This window comes from Narcine bancroftii, chromosome 4 (assembly GCF_036971445.1).
Source record: "Narcine bancroftii isolate sNarBan1 chromosome 4, sNarBan1.hap1, whole genome shotgun sequence".
NCBI classification, from domain to species: domain Eukaryota; kingdom Metazoa; phylum Chordata; class Chondrichthyes; order Torpediniformes; family Narcinidae; genus Narcine; species Narcine bancroftii.
Window position 1 is genome coordinate 53,192,606 of NC_091472.1, and position 26,567 is coordinate 53,219,172.

General features: G+C 41.1%; 1 protein-coding gene across 1 annotated transcript in view; it reads left to right on the top strand.

Moving 5' to 3' along the window:
* The first annotated feature begins 2,746 nt into the window (after nt 1-2,746).
* The window catches only part of LOC138759842 (usherin), an 83,492-nt gene continuing 59,671 nt past the window's right edge, over nt 2,747-26,567 (top strand). The window contains exon 1 of the mRNA XM_069930383.1: nt 2,747-2,825. The gene's annotated coding sequence lies outside the window, so the exon portion shown is untranslated. The remainder of the gene's footprint in view (nt 2,826-26,567) is intronic.

The window sequence follows — 26,567 nt, forward strand, 5'->3', positions numbered from 1 at the left end:
ATAGCATAGTATTAAATCTCCATCTTGAAGCTTTCTGAACATCTTGTGAACTCAAATATTCTAATAATAATAGTGAATGATCTGAAACCAATCTAGCCTTATACTCCACAGATGTAACCCTATCCTGCAAATGTGCTGATATTAAAAAATAATCAATTCTAGAAAAATAATTATGTCGCGAGGAATAAAAAGAAAAATCTTTCACTGTAGGATTAACTCTTCGCCAAATATCAATTAAATTCAAATCGGACAAGGATGTCCATTGTCACCTGCTTTATTTGCTATAGTTATTGAACCTTTAGCACAATTAATACGTCAAAATGAAAATGTTAAAGGTATGAGAGTTCTGAATGAGGAATATAAGATTAATTTATTTGCTGATGATGTTTTATTATATTTGGTGGATCAGAATATTTCTTTACCTGCAATTCAAGAATGTTTAGAAATTTATGGCCAATTATCTGGTTACAAAGTAAATTGGGCTAAAAGTGAAATTTTACCAATTTGTAAAGGTGATTATTCAGTATATAAAAATATTACAAATTTGAAGTGGACTACACAAATTAAATATTTAGGAATTAATGGATCACTTGGATTGCCTTCTTAGACTTCTTAATTACTCTTGGGTACTTATCCAATAAAGGCTCCAACACCACATTCAAATCTCCCCCAATCATCACATTAGAGTTTGATTGTCCAAGTAATAAAGACATATCCACAACAAAAGCTGTATCCTCAACATTAGGAGCATAAACATCAAGCAAAGTCCATGCCTCATTAAAGATTGTACAATTTAATTTTAATAATCTTCCACCATTTTTATCTTCATTCTGTAACTGAAATGGTAGATTCTTATGTACCAAAATTGCCACACCTTTTGCCTTAGAATTAAACAAAGAATAAAAAACTTGCCCAACCCATTCACGTTTGAGTTTCAAATGTTCCTTATCTGTTAAATGAGTTTCCTGTAAAAAAAGCAACATCAACTTTTAATATTTTTAAATAAGAAAGTACTTTCTTACGCTTAATAGGATTATTTAAACCCTGAACATTAAGAGAAGCAAACTTCAATTTAGACATTTCTTACACTCAATAAAACACAACAACAAGAAACAAACAAAAAAAAGGAAAAAAAGAGAGAAAAAAAGAAAAAAAAAAGGAAAAAAAACCCTTAATTCCCCTTTGAAATTACAACCAAAAACTAAAAAAAATACAAAAAGTTATATATAAAAAAAAAATAATTATTTAAAAAAGATAATAAAAAAAGCTTCACTCCCTAACCCAAAAATTAAAAAGAAAAAAAAACAGGTCGGAGGTCACAATTACCTCCTCCTGTTTAAACCGCCTAATGCGGTAACTCCCCCAAAATATTGGGTGTGAGATAACTCACACGCAGCTGATGACTTCTGGGAATTGGTGCCCACCCAGTTCCCTCTCCTAACTCCCATCACTATTTAAAATCTTCTCAACAAAAAATAATTTTTAAAAAAATTATTTTTTTTTTAATCAACTTTGCCATTGCGACCACCAGAAATCAGATTCCCTTCTTGCAGCTCTGCCCTCTTTGGAGATCGTGGAGGACTACGTCGTTCCTGGAATTGCGTAATTAGTAAAGACTGAGCAAAATCCATAGTTTCTTTAGGATTATCAAAGAACTTTGGTTGATATCCATCCTGAAAAATCTTCAGTACCGCAGGGTATCTAAATGTTGCCTTATATCCTTTTTTCCACAATAATTCTTTCACAGAATTAAATTCACGTTGTTGAAACATAATTTCCTGACTCAAATCCGGATAGAAGAAAACACGATTACTCTGAACCATCAAAGGAGATCTGTTTCGCTGTGCATTTCTAATAGCCATACGTAAAATAGTCTCTCTATCGCAGTAATTTAAACAGCGAACCAGAACAGGTCTTGGATTCTGTCCTGAAAAAGGTCTCCTTCTCAAAGCTCTATGAGCCCGTTCCAATATTAAACCTTCAGGAAACTTATCTTGTCCCAACACTTGTGGAATCCATTCAGTAAAAAAATTTATTGGATCTGGCCCTTCTATGCCTTCTGGCAAGCCGACAATTTTCACATTATTCCGTCTGGATTGGTTCTCCTAATAATCAACCTTTTTTGGTAAATTTTTATTCTGAATCTGTAGCATTTCAATTGTTTTATTCACATCTTGCAATTGATCTTGTACATCAGATAATCCTTGATCACACATCTCAAGTCTTTCAATAGTTTCGACTTTAAAAACTCCATAATCAGCCATCTGTTGAGTATTGACATCCACCAATGCATTAATCTTAGAAGTAAGATTATTCATAGAATCACCTAAATGCATCATTGAAGAAAATATCTTATGTTCAAGACTCTTGAAAAGTATATCAACATCAGTAGATCCAGACATGGTGGGATCCTGCTGTTCTTGTGGAATCAGAGGACCTTCTATCCCTTCTTTTAATTTAGTAGCTTTTCTTGCAGTTTGACTCCGTGTAAGAGCCCCTACCACAGACCCCCCAGAAGTGTCAGGAGGCTGATGATCAGGGTTATTTTTGATCCAAACCTCCTTTAAAAGCTTTGTTACGTCAGTATCTGGAAGAGCTGTTATAACTGGTGGTATAGCAGTCAAATAACAACTCTTTAACTCTCCAATTGGTGGCGCCCCAGCTAATTCAGCAGTCAAAGTCTCAGTAGACATTGTTTGAAATATTGGCACCCGGCCAGCCCTTTGTTCTAAAGGCAGCTGAAAACGACCTTCAGAAAGACTTATGGATTCAGAGCGGAGCTCCAAGGCCAAATTCTTCGCTTCTTTTCCTGGATCAATTTCATGGTGAGTCGTGGCTTTTTGTAAACAAGTAGGCTCAGATAATTTCGGAAAATATAATTTTTAACAATCTGTTGATGTTTCCTTTTACTTTTTTTTAACAAATGTACCATTAGGTATTAATTCAACACCTCATACTATTTATAAACTTTTTAAAAAAGTTTTAATGGGCACTTAAAAACAAAACAATAAGTTAGAGTCAGGAGAGGACTGGAAGACACGTCTGTTCCTTACGCCATCTTGCCACTCTCCCATGTATTATTTTTTTAATCAATTTTATCACTTCGACCACCATTGTTTCCATTTCTTCTTGGAATCTGATTCCCATCTTGTATCTCCACTCTCTTTGGAGACCGAGGAGGACTATGTCGTTCTTGAAATTGTGTGATCGGTAAAGATTGAGCAAAGTCCATAGCTTCTTTAGGATTATCAAAAAACTTTGGCTGATATCCATCCTGAAAAATCTTCAATACCCCAGGGTACCTAAAAGTTGCCTTGTATCCTTTTTTCCACAACAACTCTTTCACAGAATTAAATTCACGTCGTTGAAACATAATTTCTTGACTCAGATCCGGATTAAAAAAAAACACGATTATTCTGGACCATCAAAGGAGATCTATTTTGCTGAGCATTTCTAATAGCCACACGTAAAATTGTCTCTCTATCACAATCATTTAAACAACGGACCAGAACAGGTTTCAGATTCTGTCCTGAAAAAGGTTTCCTTCTTAAAGCTCTGTGAGCACGTTCCAATATTAAAACTTCAGGGATCTTATCTTGCCCTAACACTCGTGGAATCCATTCGGTAAAGAATTTTCTTGGATTTGGCCCTTCTATATCTTCTGGCAAATCAACAATTTTTACATTGTTCCGTCTAGATTGGTTCTCCAAATAATCAACTTTTTTTGCTAGATTTTTATTCTGAATCTGCAATGTTTCAATTGTTTTGTTTACATCTTGCAGTTGGTCTTGTACATCAACTAAACCTTAATCACACATATCAAGTCTTTCAGTGGTTTCAAGTTTAAATGCTCCATAGTTAGCCATCTGTTGAGTATTGATATTCACCAATTCATTAAGCTTAGAATAGACGTGGGTCATAGAGCTACCGAGCTGTTTCATTGAAGAATACATCTTAAATTCAAGATTCTTAACAATCATATCAGCAAAAGTAGATTCAGACATGGTAGGATCCTGCTGTTTCTGAGAAACCAAAGGGTCTTCTGTCCCCTCCCTTGGTTTAGCTGCCTTTCTTGCAGTATGGCTCTGTGTAGAAACTCCTGCCACAGCCCCCTCAGCAACATCAGAAGGCTGATAGTCAGGGTTATCCTTATCCTTAAGTCATATGCCATCAAAAGCCTCTATTATATCCATACCTGGGGAAAATGTCATGACTGGTGGTGCATTTCGCAGCGCCACCGCTATATCAATCGGAGGTCGGCTCTTTAACTCTCCAGCTGGCGGGCGCCCCAGCTGATTCAGCTGTCAAAGTCTCGGTGACAGCGCTCACAGCGGTTGTTGTTTGAAATTCACGCACCCGGCCAGCCCTTTGTTCTAAAGGCTGCCGAGTGCCATCTTTAGAGAGCCCTACCGGTACAGAGCAGAGCTCCAATGCCGAATCCTGCACTTCTTCTCCTGGATCCATTCCATGCTGAGTCTTGGCTTCTTGAAAACAGGTAGGCTCAGATAATTTCGGGAAATGTAATTTTTTAACAATCTGTTGGTGTTTTCTTTTACTTTTTTTAACAAATGTACCATTAGGCATTAATTCAACAACTCTTACTATTTTTAAACTTTTTAAAGAATTTTAACGGGCACTTAGAAACAAAACAATAAATCAGAGTCAAGAGAGGACTGGAAGGCACGTCTGTTCCTTATGCCATCTTGCCACGCCCCCCCAAGCCCCCAATGTGCCACTCACCTCTATGCCACTTGAGTGTTTTTGTGTGAAAGGATGGACCACAAAGTAATGATTAAAATTCATGAGAACGGCAAAATAAAATGTTGAGATGTTGAACCCAATCTACATGGGAACCTATTAGGGTCCAGATTCTTATAGAAACTTGGACTGCCTCTTGAGATGTTCATGTTGATGACTTACTTAATTTTATAAGCTAGTGTATAAAACTAGTATTTTTAGTTAGGATAAAAGATGCTATGGTGCAGCTTAATTGTCTATTTGTAGCAATAACTGTTACATTTGATGTGCTAAGTACTGTTTGCCATTCTTCAAGAAGTTTTCATAGTTGCTTTCACTCACTTTCAAAAACAATTCGGCAAAAAGAGAGAGAACAAGACCCCAATGCTGACCAGTGCTGTTCCATATGAATCAGGTCTGGGACCCCTGCTCTTGGTGATTTTTATAAATGACGAACAAAGAAGTGGAAGGGTAGATCAGTAAGTTTACAGTAGACATGAGATGTTTGGGAAGGCTGTTGTAGGTTACAATGAAAATATTAAGGATGCAGAGTTGGGCCGAGAAGTGGCAGTGGAGTTCAATCTGGAAAACTGTGAGGTGATGCACTTTGGAAGATCAAACTTGAAGGGAAACAGGGGGATCTTGGGGTTGAAGTCAAAGTTACTGCGCAAGGTGATAGGGTGGTTAAGAAGGCATATGGTATACTGGGCTTCATTAGTTGGGCTTCATTAGTTGGGGGGTTGAGTTCAGAACCATGAGGTAATGTAGCAGCTCTATAAAATTCTGGTTGGACCACATTTGGAATATTGCACTCACTTCTAGCCATCTCAGTATAGGGAGGATGTGGAAGCTTTAGAGAGGATGCAAAGGAGATTGTCTGGACTCGAGACATGGCTTATGAAGAAAAGTTGACCAAGGTTAGACTTTTCTCTTTAGCGGGATGGAGGGTGAGAAGTGGTTCCTTGACATACAATCTATGTGACTTATGGGCATCCGTACATACGACCATTGCTGGAGGAGATGGTGGATGTTTGAAAAGCACTTGAATGCAAGAAAAATAGAGGGTTATGAGCTATTAGTTTGGAAAGGGTTAGGTTGAGGTTTATATGGATCAGGACAACATCATGGATTGAAAGACTTGCACTGTCTTATGTTCTATATGTTCTATCATACCAATGTGTTCCTTTATCACTATTTTAGCTTCAGACAAAATTTCTTACTACTTTAAAATTTGACAACTAATAATGAAAACATGGAATCATTTTTACCCTAGCACAGAATTCATTTAGACTATTTTTAACTAATTTGGTGATGTCCAAATTTTTAGTCAAGGGAATAAGAAAGAATGTTCTTTTTGTAATTCTTATGTAAGAGCTTTCTGAGAACTATCCTTGGACATACTTTGAATGATGTTATCATTTGGTGTACTGTTGAATATCAAAAAAAATCTGTGTATAAAATTGCCTTTTGTAAACTGTATCTTCACTTTTAATAAAATACATAATTATATCCAAGGATTTCGACAGAATCAAATCCAAATATAGTTCAATGCTTTGATGCCGAAGAAAATAGTTTTGTTCAGAATCCATGTCAACCTTTCCTCATGTTCTGTAAATAGAGCAAAAAAATTTGGTTTTTGTCACATTTCCTTCCTCACTTTGGTATTCACCCCTAGTATATGATGGGACATAGGCTGAAACTCTTCAAGGGAATATAAACAGCAAAGTGAATGGACAAAGATGAAGAGTTAAATGAGCATTTACCTGTGCAAAGTTTGATGATTATTATTTGAGCAATTGGAGTTGGTGAGTCAACATGAGATCCCATCTGCGCATGTGCAGCCATTCCTTTACAGTCCAAAAGAGAGAAGCCACTGAACTTAAATGAGCTAAATTAAATGAACCAACCATAACATGAAGCTGTGACTGAACATGTTTATAACAACCAAAACATCTTAATCTATAAATAAGACAAAAGAGGGGAGGGAGAAGTGGGCAAGTTGACTCACCAACTCCCATTGCTCGAATAATAATCATCAAACTTCTAACAGGTAAGTGCTCATTTAACTCTTCATTATTCTTCTCAATGTACATTGGTTCGCCAACATGAGAGTTTCTAGTTCAGTGGCTTATCCCCTTTGGATGATCCGACAGACTATAATCAGTTCAATCTGCCGCATGTAGGATGGAAGGTGTGAAACTCAGCCCTTTGTATTTAAGGGTTTAATATAGAACCTATTAAAGGTTCTCTCATTGCTTTACCCCGCCTAGTGAAGGATATCCCATATAGAGAACTCGGCCCTATTGGCTGCCGAGGTTGCTGCCATTCTAAATTGAATTGAACACAAACCAAACTGAGAAATATCCTCTCCAGTCACTCTCATGACCTCCCACAGCCACCTGGCCAATGTCTGGGGGGTAGCCCGCTGATGTGTTTTTTTATAACGTATAAAGAGGTATTTCTTATTTACTATAATATGTTTTGTATATACAACATATCTTTTTAAACAATTCAACAAACATAATCTTTCATCCTCACCGTATCATATAATGAAAATTCTGTCCCAATTCTCCCTTGCCTATTATGTTTCAAAATATCTGTAACTTGAATGATTACACAGACGCCGGCCACCCCCCCCCCCCCCCATGGATATAGTCTATATGAATTCAAGACAAAGTTCATACCCTCTGGGCTGAAGTCAAGGCCACCAGAATTATCAGCTTATGGGACAGGCTATGTAAATCCAAACTGGAAGTTGGTGAGAGTAGTCTTAGATAGTCCAAAACAATCTTTACGTCCCAATTTTCCTTATTTCGGGGTACGAAGGACATAAGTGGAATACTCCTTTCATAAATCTTTGGATCAGGCGGTGGTTCATCTTCTTATGCTCAGAAAGCAGCCAATGCACTCTTTGCTGTATTCACCGCACTGTAGCTGGCCCTCTGCACAAAGAACATATCGGTTAAAAAAACTCAGTACACTCCAATAGAGGCTGACTGTTCATTCAGTCCAGTTTGTGCACAGTACTTTTTCCATATCCCCACATAGGAAGCATAATGTTTCTGAGTAGATTTTCTCCAAGGCGCCTGCAGGATGTCCAGAGTTCTGGGTTGCAGAGCGTTTATATCGATCCTTGCTCTCCGATCCTCCAAACTAACAGATAAGTGAGACAATGGATGAGATACCTTTGACACTAGTTGGATTAGCAGACCTCTGCTTTTTGTGAATATCAATGGAGTCCCCACCATAAGTCTAAGGAGTACGGGGAACCAACATTGGGAAGACCAATTAGACACTACCAGCAATCCCGAGGCACTGTCTTCCTGTATCTTATTCAGGCACTTCACCACTAAGGCGAACAGGGGAATGCATAGAAGTTAAATTTTGACCAGTCTAGGATAAAGGTATCAATGGCCTCCACTTGAGGATCCAGCAGCCAGGACACGAACCTCAGAACATGGGCATTAAGCCTAGATGCAAACAAATCGATCTCCAGCATGCCAAAGGTTTCTGCTTGCAGTTTAAAGTATTTCTTACCCAGAGCCCCTTCAGTGCTATCAATGAATTTCCTGGACATCAGGTTCGCCTGTATGTTGATCTGACCTGGCAGGTAGGCAGCAGTAACCCAAATGCTCCTCTGAATACACAGCGCCAAGTCTCAATGGCTAACTTGTTACAGGATGGAGATTTAAGACCTCCCATATTATCCAACCTCAGCAGTACATGAATGTCAGCTTCACTCGCACAGAAAGACTTCAGTGCTAGAAACCCCACTAGCATTTCCAAATAAATGGTGCCTGATTTAGAGGCCTCCCTTAGATCTATGTCCGACCGTCTGTCCCCCAGTAGAGACTTTTAGATTCGTGGCTCCCCAAACTTTGCCACTGACGTCTGACCTGATCTCCAGGTCCACCTTTCTGACCTCAATCCTCACATAAGCCCACAAGATATAGTCCGATCCACCATGCCAGGTTGGATCTGGCCTCACTAGTTAGCCTCATGGGACTATCAAAATGTCCCCTGGCTGCTTTCAGAGCAGATATTTTGTCCCTTTCCAGGAATCTATAATTTACCAGGCCATGTTGTACCGCCAGGAAAGCCACTACCAGTTTCCCAATCAACCTGGCCATCTTTCTTATGGAGGGACGACACTCTGTCATGAGCCCTCTGCAGGCAGTCCTGATCTCTGCCACTTTATCCTCCGGCGGGGTAAGACTCATGTCTTCTGCGTCAGTAATGAAGCCGAGGAATTTTAACCTCTTGATAGGCACCAACACTGATTTCTCGGGATGTATAAGAAACCCCACATGGCTTAATAATCTTGAAGTGGCTGCTACTACCCTTTTAGTTTCCTTAAACGATCTGCCCATGATAAGAGTATTGTCGCGGTAACCCATTGCCATGCGCCCCTTTTTCCTGAGCTTGGCCAACACTGGCTTCAGTAACTTGGTAAATGCCCTGGGCGCCGAGCTCAGCCCATTCGGCAAAGTTTTATACTGCCATAGTTCTCCCTTCCAGAAAAATTTTAAGAACTTCCTATGCTGTGGGCAGATCACGACCGAACAATATGCGTCTTGCAAATCTATCGAGGCCATGTAATAGCCCTTACGTAACATAGGCAACACAGAATATATGTTATCCATTTTAAAATGCCTGTACAAGACATATTTGTTAAGGTCCGATAGATCCAGTATCACTCTAGTGCCACCACTTCTTCTGGGTCACGTGAAGATGTTTGATACAAACTCATGTTTTTGATGGCCTCAACATTCAATAATGTTTTTCTTTTTTAATGCCATGATCTCAGCATGTATAGCCTCTATCAGTTGCAGTCTGTGCATATATATATATAGACCCTCCCTCCTCATTGGAGGGGTTTTCTGTGAGTTAAATTAGATTTTATAACCTATTACTATCTGCTGAATAGAAGCATCAGTGGTAATATTACACCATCTAATGTTAATCGACCGCCAACATTTAAAGCTTTGTAATTATCAAGTGTACTCAACTGTAAATGCGTAGTGTTCACTTTCTCGACCACCTAGTCTGTGGGCTGGTGCATTTTGGGGCCACCTCTGCGAAGCACTTTGAGCGGGAAAATTCTGCTGCCGCTGTCTCCATGGAGGGCGTTGGCCTGAAAACAACCTGCTGACTGTAGCCCTTTGGAGCAGGAAACCACCTCGGATAACCTGCTTAAATTCGCCTGCATACCTGCGATAGATGTGAAACATAACAGGTTCTCTTGCCTGTGCTCTCGGACCTTTGACCACACCATCCACTGCCATCTGCTGCTCATTCAAATCTTTCACCTGTTTGCTGAGATCGTCACCAAATATAAATTTAATTACAGGGTGAGATGGTCTGCACAAATAAGTATATCTTACATTTAGGGCTTAATCAGCTCCTTCCTGAAGGCATTCAGTTCATAGTTTGTATGGGATAACAGCCCTAGAGAATCTCCAATAAATTGCCTAAGAGTATTTGTACAAATGCAGTGATACCTTTAAACAGTGACCTCTGTAGACTTTACAATTTCATGTATTTTGCCCTTGTGGGGACCTTCAAATTGTCACATATTGTGGGGTTTACATTGGGCACCTCCAACAGAGGGCAGTTAACAGGGTAGAGGAAACCTCTTGATGGATTCTTCTAGTACCATCTCCTGAAAAGCATTTGACACCATATAAGTTATTGACCCCAAAATATCATCCTCTCATGACTGGCCGATACCCCTCAGTACTGCAAACTTCACGGCAATAGTCAGAATTTCTCCTCCTGACTGGCCTGAGCAGTGTTTGGGGATTTGGGTAACTTGGCCTCAATTACTGGCCTTTCATCATCTTCTCATGTATAATCATTAATGTCCTCCCCTGCTCTGATGGTAGGAAACCTGCTCACCTTGGCTGTCACCATTTCCTCCAATTTGTCCAGATGACTTACAATTTCGTCTCTGGCAGACCTTACTCTCAGGCCCTGATCAAGTGAGTGCCTGTCATGCAGACACCACATCCTTCTTCAGGCCTCTTCTGGTGGCTATTTTTGCCCATCAAGTGGGTGGCTTTGCTACACGATGAGTTAAATTTGGCTCAGGTTCTACCTGCTCTTGTGGAGGGTTCTCCCCCTTACTGTCACTCAATGCACTGAGCTCCAATTGTCTCATGCAGCTCACCTCATGCAACGGTATAACGGTATCACTGCTTGCTTTTTGAAGCACCAGCTTCCATGAAGCCAGGTCGGTCCAGCCAGACTTGGACCCCACCTTTGGTGAAAGTAGATCTCTGTCACCTAATCCCACCCCCAGCAGAGGTAGATTCACATCACTGCTATTGTTTTCAGACTCTAACTTCAACAAAGCTAGATCAGTGCAACCAGCCTCGGGCCCACCTTCAATGAAGGTAGGCCACTGCCGCCTGAACCCACCCCCAATGGAGGTAGATCAGCCTTGCTGCACCTCAGCTGGGACACTGCACCCCAGCAGACCCGCTGGATTTTAGGCGCTAACAAAGCACTACTGGGGCTCTTCGTGGAGGCCTTCTCCATTGGGCTCTTGCCACCCTGCCTCTACCCCAGCCCCTCATTGGGACCTGGGAACCTCCCACTGGTTGTCCCAGACCTTTTCTGGTACACCTCCGCCTCCGGAAGGCTACATCGGGGCTTCCCCTCATCAGGACCCAGGAACCTTCCTCCAGTAGTCTCAGAAATTTTACCGCTCCCCTCCTTCTCCGGAGGGCTCGATCGGGGTTTTGATTCCATTTTTGTGGATCACTCTCCTGCGATCTCCCTCAGGGCTCAGCTCCTGCAGGCCCACTATTTTAGCACTTTTTTGGGATCACTCTACTGTGATTCCCCACAGATTCCGTGCTTTTGCTCCCGTGCCAAAAACGTGTGGAGCTCCTCACAAGTCAACGGATGTAATGGCTATGGATGCGCAGATGGGATCTCACACTGGCAAACCAATGTACATTGCGAAGAATAATGGCAAATGGAATATAATGTGGAAAATGTGAGGACATCCATTAAAAAATATAAACATGGAACATTGTTTAAATGGTGAGAGATTGAAAGGTCTTGGCAATCGAAGGGATCTGAGTGTCCTTGTGCAAAAAAAAAATCACTGGAAGTTATTGTGCAGATTCAGCAAGTCAGAAGACAAGTTTAAAGACATGCTTACTTTATTTTATGTCATGACTTGAAGAGTCACCATCTTAAGACCCTATTGAGACAACACCTGGAGTATTATGTACAAATATGGTCTCGCTATCTATGGAAGGATATATATCCAATAGAGGAACTGCATGGCTGAACATAAATTTAAGTTGCATCGTTTTTTTTAATTAAGTCTGATGGGGAAAGGATTTTGGGAGGGCAGGGTTGGGTAGATAGTGGAGAAGGTAACTGGAGAGTCAGCTAGGGAAAGAGGATTCCAGAGAACATTGATCTCTGGTGGGTTACGATTATGATGAATGGAGATGGGAGTGTTGGTATATTATGAATTGATCATAGGCTTCAATGGGGTGGGGATGGGTATAGGAGAGAAATCCTAAAGGATGTATTGCAGAGGGCCTGTATAGAAGATCAGAGAAGGAATCTAAGAAGATGACCATATGAAGAATGGAGGGATCAAGAAGATACCCTAAGAGTGAAGAGGCCATCATGAGGATGTGTTGGACGATCTTTTATAATGAAAAGTCAAACCACGAGCCCTGCTAAAGATGATCAACCCCTCGAATTCCCTGATAGCTCAGGTAGGATTGGTCTCTCTAACTTGTGATGGAACAGATATCAACATTCCAATGTTAAGGCCCTCACTAGTGATAGTTTCCAAGTTATACAGCACAGGAACACATGGATTGGGTAGCTATATGTGAAATTCATCGAGTGCTGTGCACCAATTAATTTTACAGAGCATGCTCAGTCGTCTCCATGAGTTTGCTCATCAGAGCCATGGAGGACCAATAATATCAGCAGTAGATTGCCATCTGTGCACAAAAGATCCTGACCACATTTAGTATACAGCATTCAAGTAAACTTATTGTACAGACTTTAGCTTCTGAAAAAAAGCACAGATTTTCTTTTAAAATATCGATGATTTGAATTAGGAGAATCAGTACAATTTGTGACTGGCTCCTTTACATCGAACTCAGCTTAAATAAAATAGCAAATCCATGTTTTTTTTTAATATTAAGTATTTCCTTTCACTGAACCAAGAATTGAAAAAAAAATTACCCTGATTTTCATAGACTTGGGTTTTTTTTATACCTGGAAAGCCTTCAATCTTTGATCTCTGGGTGAGTATCAGGTTGATTAAATGCTTGCTCTATGCTTTATAATAGAGCAAAATGGCAGGACCATGAGCATAAAAGAACTTTCATGTGCAAATTACTTAAAATTACATTATTTTTTTTCAACATTAGTAGCAAGTATCTCCACAAGGGGAAGAATTTATGCCAAGGTTGTAGATAAAGCTAATATAATTTTGTTGATTATTTCTTTGTATTTATGAGGCATAATTCATGAGGCTTCAACATCAAAATAAAATGAGTGATGAATACCTATAGCTGAAGTAATAAATCAGACCCAGTGAAAGCAGCGATGATTTTGATCGAAACTATTGAATTAGTTGCTGCCCTCAGCCGTTATTGGTATCGGAAAGACCTTTTAAAGTCTGCCAGACTGTCTCGTGGGAATGTGATAATCATCCTATTACAAACCCATAGGAAACAAATTATGAATATACTGTCTGTCAGAGCTACGAGTACTGATTGCTCCTGCTATTTAAATGAATTTGATGTTAAGGCAAATCCTGATTTGGTTGTAACAATAAGTATCTTTATTTTCAAATGGGTTACTAAAAGGTGTTTTTAATGCTGTGAATTTTAAAAACTAAGCCTAGAAGTTAGCAGAAATTTATTTTTGGCCACCATAGTTAAACATTCACTGCAGTATCAGGTAAACTGTATGTCTACTTTATAAGATTAAGCTCCACAAACGGTTTATACCTTGTTGATTTGTGACTCCCCTTGCAAAGAAGCAACTGTTATTGATCAGCCATCCGTCATCATTGCTCACCAAGGATCAGGGAGTGAGCAGGGTGGTACAAGAGTGGAGAAAAGTGCTTCACTCTCTCTTTTACTTGGGGTACTGCAAGTACAGCCCCAACACTCCAGGTGAAAATTCCACTGGCCAACGACCAACCCTTCAACAGTCGTGCAGAGTGATCCCTGATCACAGGAATCCATCTCTCCAACATTTTTCCCACTCTTTCATCATTATTGCATTCACTTGGGCCTACAGGTGACTGACTCTCTGCGCGCAAAACCCTCATGCCAAAGCCTTAATCCTCTGCCTCTCTTTCTCACCTCTCCACTCGAACCAGGGTGTGAGGGTGTGAGCAGGGTTGTCACACTCGAACCAGGGTGTGAGCAGGGTTGTCACACTCGAACCAGGGTGTGAGGGTGTGAGCAGGGTTGTCACACTCGAACCAGGGTGGACTCTTCCTTCATATTGATGCAGAGGTCTCATTATGAATAATTTTAGTACTTCTGCATATAGTGCATTTTAGGGAAGGCCTGAAATATATGTAAAGAATACTTTGTGCAACCTATTTTTTCCCAAATGTGTTCCACAATTTGAGTTTGTAATAACCATTTCACAAACAACAGTTTATTCTGTGTTGAAAAATGAAAGAAAAATACTTGGCAGGAAAATGTGTTTTTCATCAAACAATTTATAGTGACTTATGCAGCTCAGTAATTGGAGTATTACTGTCTTTAGACTTTATCACACAATTGTAAGTTTTGGCAGTTTTCATTTTCTCATCTTTGCAGCAAGAAAATCTATCTGCTCCATCCAGATTAAGAAATAAACAATCAGCAAATGAAGTTTGCTTGAAAGCAAATTAATCCAATAATGTAGGTACTAATCAGTTGAAATTGATGATAAGTCCAAAAAGGTTTTTAGATAATACTTGAGTATAAACAGAATTTGTTTTGTATGTGGCCGCATTAAATCAAAGAAATGTGAAGAAAATTAATAAAGTGATGGATATATCTCAAATATATTTAACCCCAATTTCTACTGTTATAGATTTCAAACTAACAAATGCACAAGTACATAAGAAACAGGAGTAGGCTATCTGGCCTGTTGAGTCTGGTCCGCCATTCAACAGTATCATTGGTGATCTGGTCATGGACTCAGTTCCATATATCATCATTAATTTCCCTACTTAAGCAAAATATCTAACTATTTGTATCTTAAATATATTTGTAAATGCCCCCAAGAAAATCCTGAAAGATGTGGATCACTTCCCATACCTCTGGAATAAAATCTCAATGAAGGCAAACATTGAAAATAAAATTCACCTCCACCTTCAGTGTGCCATTGTAGCCTTTAGGTGATGGAAGAAAAGAGAAAAAAGATTAAGTCCTCAAAGTTGGCACAGAGTTTATAATTCACTTGACAGAAATGATCTCTCACATTTATGTCCTTCTGAGACATCGATTGCCTGCAGCAGGTGCCAGGAGTGCTATCTCTGTAAAATTCTTCAAATGCAGGGACACAATAAATGTCAGTGTTTTGTCCCTGGCCTTAATCCCCCTTCATTGAGATTCTAATTACAAACAGTTGGCTCCATTGAGAAGGCCATATCCTTTACAACCCCAACACTGAACGTTTGAAATTTTCTGAGTGAACCAATTTTATTCTCTGTTATAAGAGATATGTGACATTTGGTTGATGATACAAAGTGAGATGGAATTGTAAGTGTGGAGGAGGATGTAAAGAGGCTACCAGGGGATATGGAGAAGCTAAGTGCAAGTGCAAAACTTTGGTAGATGGAATGTGATAAGGAAAGATGGGAAGTCATCCACTTCAGAGCATAATGTGGAAAAGCAGAGTATTTTAAATGTTGAACAGTTGAGAAATTTTGTGGGAATCACTCACGTATATAAATTATTTTCAATTCAGAATGTTTATTAAGGAGAAATTATGAACTCACTCACACCGCATGCAACAAAGTGGAATATTTTCTGGGGGCCTCAATCAAAAATATTAGTGACAATTTAAGACTTTTATCTTTTCAACACAGATGAGAAGATTGCAAAACTGCACCAACAACCTGATGATTCATTGATAGCATTAAACTATATATCCTTGGAAATCCCAAAGTTTCTGTCAGTTTCACATTGTACTGATGGCAAATACAGTTTTGCAGATATTACAATGCTTTCATGCAGTCAATTATAGAATCAGAGGCGTCTAGATATTCATTCCCAATGGTGCTAAATAGTGCTATGAGCCTTTACCATTAAGGTCAATTGAACGAAATTCAGAAGGGAAAGTACAATGTGCTGACAAGATGAATTGAATGCAATGGTAGGTTCTGAGAACAGCTTTCAGCACCTTTTCAGATAAAAGTGAATAAATAATTGAAACAGAGGAAGATAGAGAGCAATAGGATGAGCGAAGGGCAGCTTTAAACTTCAGTGTGTGAAGCAACCTTTTGTTCTACATTTATTTAAGGTTAAATTATACAATATAATGGTGAGATTTCTTTACAGAACGGAGGAACAATTGGTCTCTGTGTGGAGAATGTCTGCCAAGCTGCCTGTCTCCCCTCTGGCGAGCCTTGCTGTACTAACATTGGCTATGCATTATCTCTACTGTTAAGGACTCTCCCCTTGAGTATAACGGTGTATGCACCTATTGTCTTTCATTATTGTACCATGAGTTTCTGCTAATAAAAGCCATGATTATTGTTTGACCACATCATCTTTGTCTACTTCATCAACTGGCACTTCAATTTGATTAGCAGAAATGGATGCAGCCCTCAAGCCAGAGTGGCTGATAATCGACCAGTCTGCCTCAAGGGCCAGAGAAATTTCCAACCACTGGATTGCTTGTTTCGATTACTACATGGCTCAAAACAACGTGGTCGATGAGGCGATACAGTGGGGCCACCTGAACTCTCTGCTGGGTGAGGTCCCTTTCGCCATAACGCAAGGAGCTACCACTCTGGCTATAGCCCGGGAACGTCTGACTGCTTACTATGCAGGGCCACGGAATGTGGTGCTTGCTCGACACCAGTTCCTGACTAGATGCCAGAAACCCGGGGAAAGAGATGCTGCCTATGAACTGGCCCTCGACTCACTGGCAAGCGAATGTGATCTCAGGGCAGTCAATGTGCAACAACACCGCAATGCCTTGAAGCTGGATGCTTTTGTCAATGGGATTGACTCCAGTTACATCCAACAGAGGCTGCTGGAGACGGAGCCCTTAATCTACGACCAGGCAGTCATTCTAGCCAAAACATTGAGAAGTGCTCTGCTGTCCAGTGAAATACGAGAAACCAAAAAGGAAACATCCAGGAGCGCAGGAACCCCGAAGGAAAGAAAAGGGCGAACTCCTGAAAAATGCTACTTCTGTGATAAGAGCTGGCACCCCAGACAGAAGTGCCCGGTTCAATTTGGTACCTGCAGTTATTGTGGGAAATTCGGCCACTTCGCTAAAATGTATAAGGCGAAAAGTACTCCCACTGATAAGAAGAAGAAGAGAAGCACCAAGAAAATGTGTCCTGGAGCTGCAGGAATGGAAGACAACTGTGAAAAGGGGGGAATCTTCAGATGAGCAGGCTGAATCGACTTCAAGTGATGGCGAGGTGAGATCCCCTGTGATAGCTCAATTGACTCCAAAGCTTGGGGGATGTTACGGACTGGAACGGTCGACTATGAAGGAGGATGTGAATGGTGAGACTCTTGATTGTCTAATAGATTCAGGGAGTACTGACAGCTACATCCATGAGAGAGTTGCCAGAGCCGTAAATTTGCGGAGATATCTAGCGAACCGAAAGATATCGATTTGTGAACTTACAATAACTGTATGGGACAAGAGTAAAGTTACTTTAAATTTTCAGGGACATTGCCTGACTGTGGTACTGGGGTTAGATATTCAATCTCAGATGAACAATGTAGTGTTAAATGTTGGTGGGCCACTTTACAAGTGTAAAGTTACTTTAAATTTGCAGGGACATTGCCTGACTGTGGTACTGGGGTTAGATATTCAATCTCAGATGAACAGTGTAGTGTTAAATGTTGGTGGGCCACTTCCCACGCTTACCATTGCCCGTGCTAGTTACTGAGGTCTGTCCACATTAAAGATCAAAGCTCCTTGCTTTTTCAGTGATTTATCCCGAGTGTCAGCCGATTGCCACTAAGAGCTATTCTTACAGCAAAGAGGATCGTGAGTTTATCAAAGCTGAGACCCAGAGACTGTTTAAAGAGGGAGTAATTAAACCTAGTAAGAGTCTGTGGCGGGCCCAAGTGGTAGTCGTGAAAAATCACACTAAGAGACAACTGGCTATTGACTACAGCCAGACAATCAACTGTTACATGAACCTGGATGCCTTCCCCTTGCCACGCATCAATGAAATGATTAATCAAATAGCGCAATACAAACTGTACTCCACTATTGACCTCAAAGGAGCTTATCACCAAATCCCCATTAAGAAAAGGGAAAGGCCCTATATGGCTTTTGAGGCTGATAGGGGTTTTTACCAGTTAAAAGGGTACCTTTTGGGGACACTAATGGTGTGTCCGTGTTTCAGAGGGAAATAGATAAGATTGTTAGGACATCTGAGTTACAGGGTACGTTTCCCTATCTGGATAATGTCACTATGGGAAAACACAGGCTGAGCACGACAACAACTTAAAGAAATTTTTAGCAACAGCTGAAGAACTCAACCTTACATTTTATGAGGGCAAATGTGTGTTCAATGAGACAGAGCTACCCATTCTGGGCTACATTGTCCGTAAGGGCGAAATCGGCCCTGACCTGGAAAGAATGGCCCCCTTTAAGAAGTTACCACCCCCAAACTCAGCAAAAGCCCTTAAAAGATGTATGGGATTCTTTTTCTACTACTGTAAATGGGTTTGGGCCTACGCCACTAAACCTTTTCCTCTCTCTCCAATGGCCTTGAAGGCTTTCGAGAGAAATAAAGCTGATATTGCCAAAGCTGCACTCTCATCCATTGACAAGGATGTCCCATTCCAAGTGGAAACTGATGCCTCAGATTGTGCCTCAGCAGGAACCCTTAATCAAAAGGGCGGACCTGTGGCATTCTTCTCCCGCATATTACGCGGACCTGAACTTAAACATCCTGCCATTGAAAAAGGAGCCCAGGCTATTATTGAAGCTGTTCGCTACTGGAGACACTTTCTAGCCGGCAGAAAAGTTACTCTTGTCATTGATCAGAAATCAGTAGCCTACATGTTCAGTACTAAACACAAAATTAAAATCAAGAACGATAAGGTGACACGCTGGCGAATAGAACTATCAACTTATAATTATGAGATCCAGTACAGACCGGGCAGGTTAAATGATCCCTCTGACGCATTGTCACAATCTGCTGCTGGTGCTCAGCTGGAGGGGTTAAAAGAGATCCATAACAGACTGTGCCACCCAGAAGTCACAAGGTTCTTCCACTCTTTCTTCTTTTCTTCTTTGCCTTGGCTTCGCGGACGAAGATTTATGGAGGGGGTAAAAGTCCACGTCAGCTGCAGGCTCGTTTGTGGCTGACAAGTCCGATGCGGGACAGGCAGACACGGTTGCAGCGGCTGCAGGGGAAAATTGGTTGGTTGGGGTTGGGTGTTGGGTTTTTCCTCCTTTGCCTTTTGTCAGTGAGGTGGGCTCTGCGGTCTTCTTCAAAGGAAGTTGCTGCCCGCCAAACTGTGAGGCGCCAAGATGCACGGTTTGAGGCGATATCAGCCCACTGGCGGTGGTCAATGTGGCAGGCACCAAGAGATTTCTTTAGGCAGTCCTTGTACCTTTTCTTTGGTGCACCTCTGTCACGGTGGCCAGTGGAGAGCTCGCCATATAACACGATCTTGGGAAGGCGATGGTCCTCCATTCTGGAGACGTGACCCATCCAGCGCAGCTGGATCTTCAGCAGCGTGGACTCGATGCTGTCGACCTCTGCCATCTCGAGTACTTCGACGTTAGGGATGAAAGCGCTTCAATGGATGTTGAGGATGGAGCGGAGACAACGCTGGTGGAAGCGTTCTAGGAGCTGTAGGTGATGCCGGTAGAGGACCCATGATTCGGAGCCGAACAGGAGTGTGGGTATGACAACGGCTCTGTATACGCTTATCTTTGTGAGGTTTTTCAGTTGGTTGTTTTTCCAGACTCTTTTGTGTAGTCTTCCAAAGGCACTATTTGCCTTGGCGAGTCTGTTGTCTATCTCATTGTCGATCCTTGCATCTGATGAAATGGTGCAGCCGAGATAGGTAAACTGGTTGACCGTTTTGAGTTTTGTGTGCCCGATGGAGATGTGGGGGGGCTGGTAGTCATGGTGGGGAGCTGGCTGATGGAAGACCTCAGTTTTCTTCAGGCTGACTTCCAGGCCAAACATTTTGGCAGTTTCTGCAAAGCAGGACGTCAAGCGCTGAAGAGCTGGCTCTGAATGGGCTACTAAAGCGGCATCGTCTGCAAAGAGTAGTTCACGGACAAGTTTCTCTTGTGTCTTGGTGTGAGCTTGCAGGCGCCTCAGATTGAAGAGACTGCCATCCGTGCGGTACCGGATGTAAACAGCGTCTTCATTGTCCACTACATAAGTGCTAACAACCTTCCTTACTCTCTGGAAGTCAGGAAACTGACTAAAAGCTGTCCTGTTTGCGCAGAATGCAAACCGCAATACTTCAAAACTCCAGAGGCCACTCTCATCAAGGCAACCCGACCTTTTGAGAGGATTAGCTTAGATTTTAAAGGGCCGTTACCTTCCAACAACAAAAATGTATATTTCTTTACTGTAATTGACGAATATTCCAGGTGTCCCTTTGCGATACCCTGCCCTGACGTCTCATCAGCGTCTGTCATTAAGTCACTTGACAGAATTTTCAGCATTTTTGGTTTTCCCAATTACATTCATACCGATAGAGGCTCAGCATTCATGAGCGCTGAATTTCAGCGAGCCCTGCTATGGAAAGGGATTGCCACCAGCCATACTACGAGCTACAACTCGCAGGGCAATGGGCAAATGCTAGAGTCTGGAAGACTGTTAATCTTGCTTTAAAAACACCTGGTTACCCTGTTACCCGGTCGCAGGAGATGCTGCCTGAGGCTCTACATTCTATTCGGTCTTTATTGTGTACTGCAACAAACCTCAGTTCCTAGGAAAGCAGGAACTGTGATGGACTGGCCAGCCTGTTTATCTGAGCCTGGAACCGTGCTGCTGAAGAGCCATGCTCGGACATGTAAAACAGACCCCCTAGTCCAACCAGTTCAGTTACTGCATACTAACCCCAACTACGCTCATGTTAAATTCCCAGATGGGAGTACTGACACTGTATCCCAAAGAGATCTGGCCTCGCTTGGTTCGCCCCTTCCTCGCACCCCTACTCAGAGTGAGCCTGAGAGGATGGACTCACCCCTCCACCCTGTGACCCCTAGTAAGCTTTCAGATGGCCATGTTGAGGCTCCACTGCCTCATGCTGGCAATTCTGGAGCGGGTCCAGAAGTCAGTCCTTCCCACACTTCAGACCCAGGACCTGTACAAGTTCCCAAGGTTGCAAAGGAGCCACCTGCTTTGAGATGAAGCTCCAGAATTCGTAAACAACCTGATAGGCTGACATATTCATAAAACATCTCATTATATTTCGATTGCTTGCTAGATATTGGCATATTTTGGCTGTTAGAGTATTCTCAAGGCCAAACATGGTATCCATATATCGCTTGATTCAGTCTTTCCTAGCAGCTGTCCTTTTGATTTTAACCCTTCTTCTGCAGGGGGGAGACTGTGGTGAATGTCTGCCAAGCTGCCTGTATCCCCTCTGGTGAATCTTGCTGTACTAACATTGGCTGTGCATTATCTCTACCGCTAATGACACTCCCCTTGGGTATAACTGTATATGCACCTATTCTCTTTCATTATTGTACCATGAGTTTCTGCTAATAAAAGGCATGATTATTGTTTGACCACATCGTCTTTGTCTTCTTCATCAACTGGCACTACACTCTGAAATATCAGAAATCAATTTGCCAAGTACTGTGGGATCAGGATCAGGCTTTGGCATAAAGAGCCAATATATCAAAACCTTGTTTTCTCGAGGCATGTGTAGCCAATTGCATTGAGCTACAATTGACTTAAAAGTTATTGTGCATAAGCAGGCCAAAGTTTGCAGCAAATGCTAGTTGGTGGATTTCAGTGTTTGTCTGCGAAAGTAGAAGATTCAAATCACTGTTTTCCTGACTATGCTTTGATGCAGGAGAAGAATACGGGATCTCTGCATTTTTTAACTACATACACTGAAGATTATACATTAATTCCATTGAACAAAATGAGTCGTGAGGGATGGAGGAGATGATATTTTAGAGAAGTTTTAAAACTTTTTTTTCAACAATCTGTAAAAATCCCATGAGGCCAAGTCTGAAGTGACAAATCTCTCTCCCTCTCCCCTGCCTTTCCCGTTCACTCTCGCTTGGTCACTCTATTCTCTGCCACTGAAACCATAGATTTTATTTTCACAGAGTCTTGGTTTTTTATACATTGGATTAGTTCTTGGGCCACAACTATCATTGCTGTACAACCACCCAGTCTCAATAATGTAATTACAATCCATCATTCTTTTTACAGACATAACTACAGATGACACCGATGCTGCAAATTTTGTGTCATAATATATTCTCAAATAATAAGTCTATCAAAATTATAACCATAGCCTTGAATAACCAATTTTCTCAAACCATGTTAATGGCAAAAACAGAGATTGTTCAGATTGATGTTCTAAATTCTAAATAAATGAGAAATGAATGACATTTACCATTCTCAATGTTCTTTGTGCTGGACAACAATTTTTCACTAATGTTCAAGATTGTGCTATAATAACGATTAGATCCTGTGTCTTCCAAATTCGTATATTTCTGAAATAGAAAAGTACCAGAGAAAATCAGTAGGTCTTGGAGCTTTCACTTATCCCTCCGACTCCTTCAACTGGATGAGGCCTAAAACATCGACTGCCTATTGCTTTCCTATGGATGCTGAATGACCTGCTGAGTTTCTCCAGCACTTTTGTGTTCTGTACTAAATCCCAGCATCTGCAGTCTTCTTATTTACCTCTTTCTGAGACACCCCTTTTTAATAACTGATAACCAAATCAGCCCTTAAATCAGTGGTTCCCAACCTTTTTCTTCCAACTCACATACAACTTTAGGTATTCCCTATGCCATAGGTGCTTTGTAATTAGTAAAGGATTGCTTAAGGCGGTAGGTGGGTGGAAATAAATAAATTTGAAAACCACTGTTTTAATTGTGCCTAATTGACTTGTTATGTGCACGGTTTCATAACTCCAAAGGAAATGGGCCAATGACAATTTTTCTCAAGGAAAATATTTTGGTAACAATTGGATTAGAGGTGGTTCTCAACCTTCCCTTCCCACTCACATACCACCTTAAGCAATTCCTTACTAATCACAGAGCACCAATGACATAGAGAATACTTAAAGTATGTGAGTTGGAAGAAAAAGCTTGGGAATCACTGCCTTAAATGAACACAATGAAGTTTCAATAAACCTATTGGTCTCTAATGTTTATTTCTGCAAACTAGGAACTTGTCACTTAGTTCCATGATAATTCCATGGGTGGTAGTTATTCACCACTGAGTCTGTTTCTGATTGCCCATCCCTCACCATGGCCTGAAATTAGAGCCTTGTGGGTGTCGTGATACAGTCACTACACACACTGGCCGCACACCTATCAGCCTACTGCAGGGGGCAACCACTGTACCTGCAGGTGGGCAACCTGGGAGGTGGCCTCGCCTGCCTGCTGTCAATCACCGGCCTGTATAAAGACTCGAGCCAGCCCCTTTGGGAGCAGTCCGACACGTGGAGCCAGGAGTATATTGAGACTTGGTGTGTACAATTTTAAGCTAATTAAAGCCTGTTGTACAGTCTGCAGACTTTGCATCAGAATTATTCACACAATGGCGCTCACAATTTAATTAGCTTAAAATTAAAGGACCATGGAGAAGTTCCTCACCTTCGAGAGGCTGGATTTTGACCCTAAGCACCTGGACGCTCCAGCATACTTCGAGATCTAGAAGCATGTGATTGAGGTGATCATCCACACGCAGGCTGAGGTCATCAATACAAACCAGTAAAAATTCATGGTACTACACACCAAGCTGGGCCCGCGCATTTTCCAGGCTATCCGAGACTGCACAGATTACAAACCAGCAATGGCCATCCTGGAAGACATGTACCAAGCCCCCAACGACATATTCTATGTCCAGCTTCCTCTGGGGCTGCAAAAGCTGCCTGGTTCTCAGAAAATTTATGCTGGTAAAATTTATTATGGTCCAGCCTTTAAATTTTTTTTTTAATTTAGACATACAACACGGTTACAGGCCATTTTGGCCCACGTGTCTGTGCAGTCCAATTTACACCCAATTAACCTACACCCTCTACGTTTTGAATGGTAGAAGGAAACCGGACCCCTCAGGCAAAACCCACACAGAAATGGAGAGAACATACAAACTCCTGCGGGATTTGAACTTCAGTCCCAATCTCTGGCACTGTAAAGATGTTGTGTTAACTACTACACCAACTGTGCCACCCTAACGGTGTTCAAGCTGTGTTCTACAGGGGCTGAACAATGAATATATTCCATATTTCACAACTCTAATTTCAAGGTCCCTTTACTTACCACAAACTTTATTGACTTTATTATGTATTTGTTATTACCATAAAGTAAAGTCAATCATTTCTAAGGGAGATCAGTCTCCTTACCCAAGATGTGGATGTTCATTTGAATCCAAATCTTTTTTAATGGTTATTATTGCTCTTGTCCAGGGCTTCATTCGAACTCTTGGAAGAGCTTGATGCTTCTCACATTTGAGCTTGATGGCTCCAGCTAATTTAAAATTCAAAGGAATCAGTGCAGAGTTTGTGGCTACACAATTTATCTTAAATTATTTTGCATTTATATTGTAGCTGTTTATTACTTCCAGGTTCATAATAATTCAGTTTTCAGAGTTGGTTTTATATTCTATACATTGAAGTGCCTAATGAATAATAGAGGCCTGGCAGTCACAAATAAAATACATTTTCCAATTTTATTGACATTCACAGAAAGTAAACATGCTTTGCTCATTCATTCGTAAGTACAAGCCTGTAGTTTGAGCTCAAAGAGGTCAGTGTTGTTTTAGATGTGAAGGAGAGAAGTGACTGCCCAGTGGCAGAGTACGCTCATCTTCAGATGAGATAAGATTGCTGTGTCAAGATAAAACCAAGCATCAACATCAGTGTTCGCTAACATTCACGCAAGTCTTTGTACGACTGTAATTAACTGTAACAGGGTGGAAACTCATCAGTTTCTGGGAGAGTCTTCCATTTCTCTTCAGTTCTTCTGCAATTCTGTTGATTGAATCAGACTGAGTTCAAAAGGATGTTCAATTTTACTTCCATTGGTCCCAGAACAAAATGCAAAACAAGTTAATAACTTTTATTAACTGGTGACAGATAATATTTTGTAATGAGTGATTCATTGTTCACTGCCTTATCTGAACTGACCATAGTCCAGAAAATACTCTTTGCAATATTGGGCTACATTCAGGTCCATATCTTCCTGTACCTGTACTGACCAAGTCAGGTTGTGATGGTGTTGCACAATGAATATATTCCATATTTCACAACTCTAATTTCAAGGTCCCTTTACTTAACACAAACTTTATTTACTTTATTATGTATTTGTTATTACCATAAAGTCGATCATTTCTAAGGGAGATCAATCTCCTTACCCAAGATGTGGATGTTCATTTGAATCCAAATCTGTGATGGTCCTCTCCTACGGTGTTCTGAGCTCTAGCACTAGGGCCTGATCAACTGCAAAGTGTCAGTCAGAGAGCTGTAAAAGTCTCAGTGTCCTTGAAAATGATACATGGCCAAGTTTTCCACTTCCTTGTTTTCATTTTCATTAGGTTATCTGCCATTCAAACACATTGCTGATGACAGTGAAGTCAATAATTCTTCACAATAAATTGTTAAGAATATAAAATTATTTTTAAAAGGACACATACACTCATTAATTTTTTTTTTACTTATACCCAGAGCACAATAATCATCTCCTTTGATATCAACGGGGCTTTGGATCAGATCCTACAAATGGTGGCCATGATCTGAGAGAAGTGCTGGGTATGTTGCTAGGCTCCGTGTGGAGTCAAATGACGCAGCTTATTGACAGGTGTATTACCATCTGTCATTCAGCATGTTTAACAATGTATGTGTGGACATTTCAGACTTGTTACCAACTAGATAACCACTGCAGGCATTCCCTAGTAACATCTCGTCTGAAAGCATACAATGCAATGTTCCTATAATGGCCATGCTTCTTGTGAGAGGAACTGCTAGCATTACCCATGTAACTCTCAGTAAACATGGGTCTCCTTTAAATTTAAATTTAGACATACAAGCACGCTAACAGGCCATTTTGGCCTACAAGTCCAGGCTGCCCAATTTACACCCCATTAACCTACATCCCCGGTACATTTTGAACAGTGCGAGGAAACAGGAGCTCCTGGAGAAAATCCACGCAGGACACGGGAGAATGTACAAACTCCTTACAAACTGTGCAGGATTCGAACCCCGGTATGGGCCCGATTCCTGGCGCTGTAAAGGCATTGTGCTAACTGCTACACTAAAGGTGCCTATGCAATAAAAACCCTAAATGTCTCAAAGGATCTGTACCATATGTTTATTTTGACCAAATTGTTATGATGCACTCCTCAGTGTCAACTTGCTGTTGTTTCCCTACTTGAATCCAAGTAGGGAATCATGCATCAGATTATA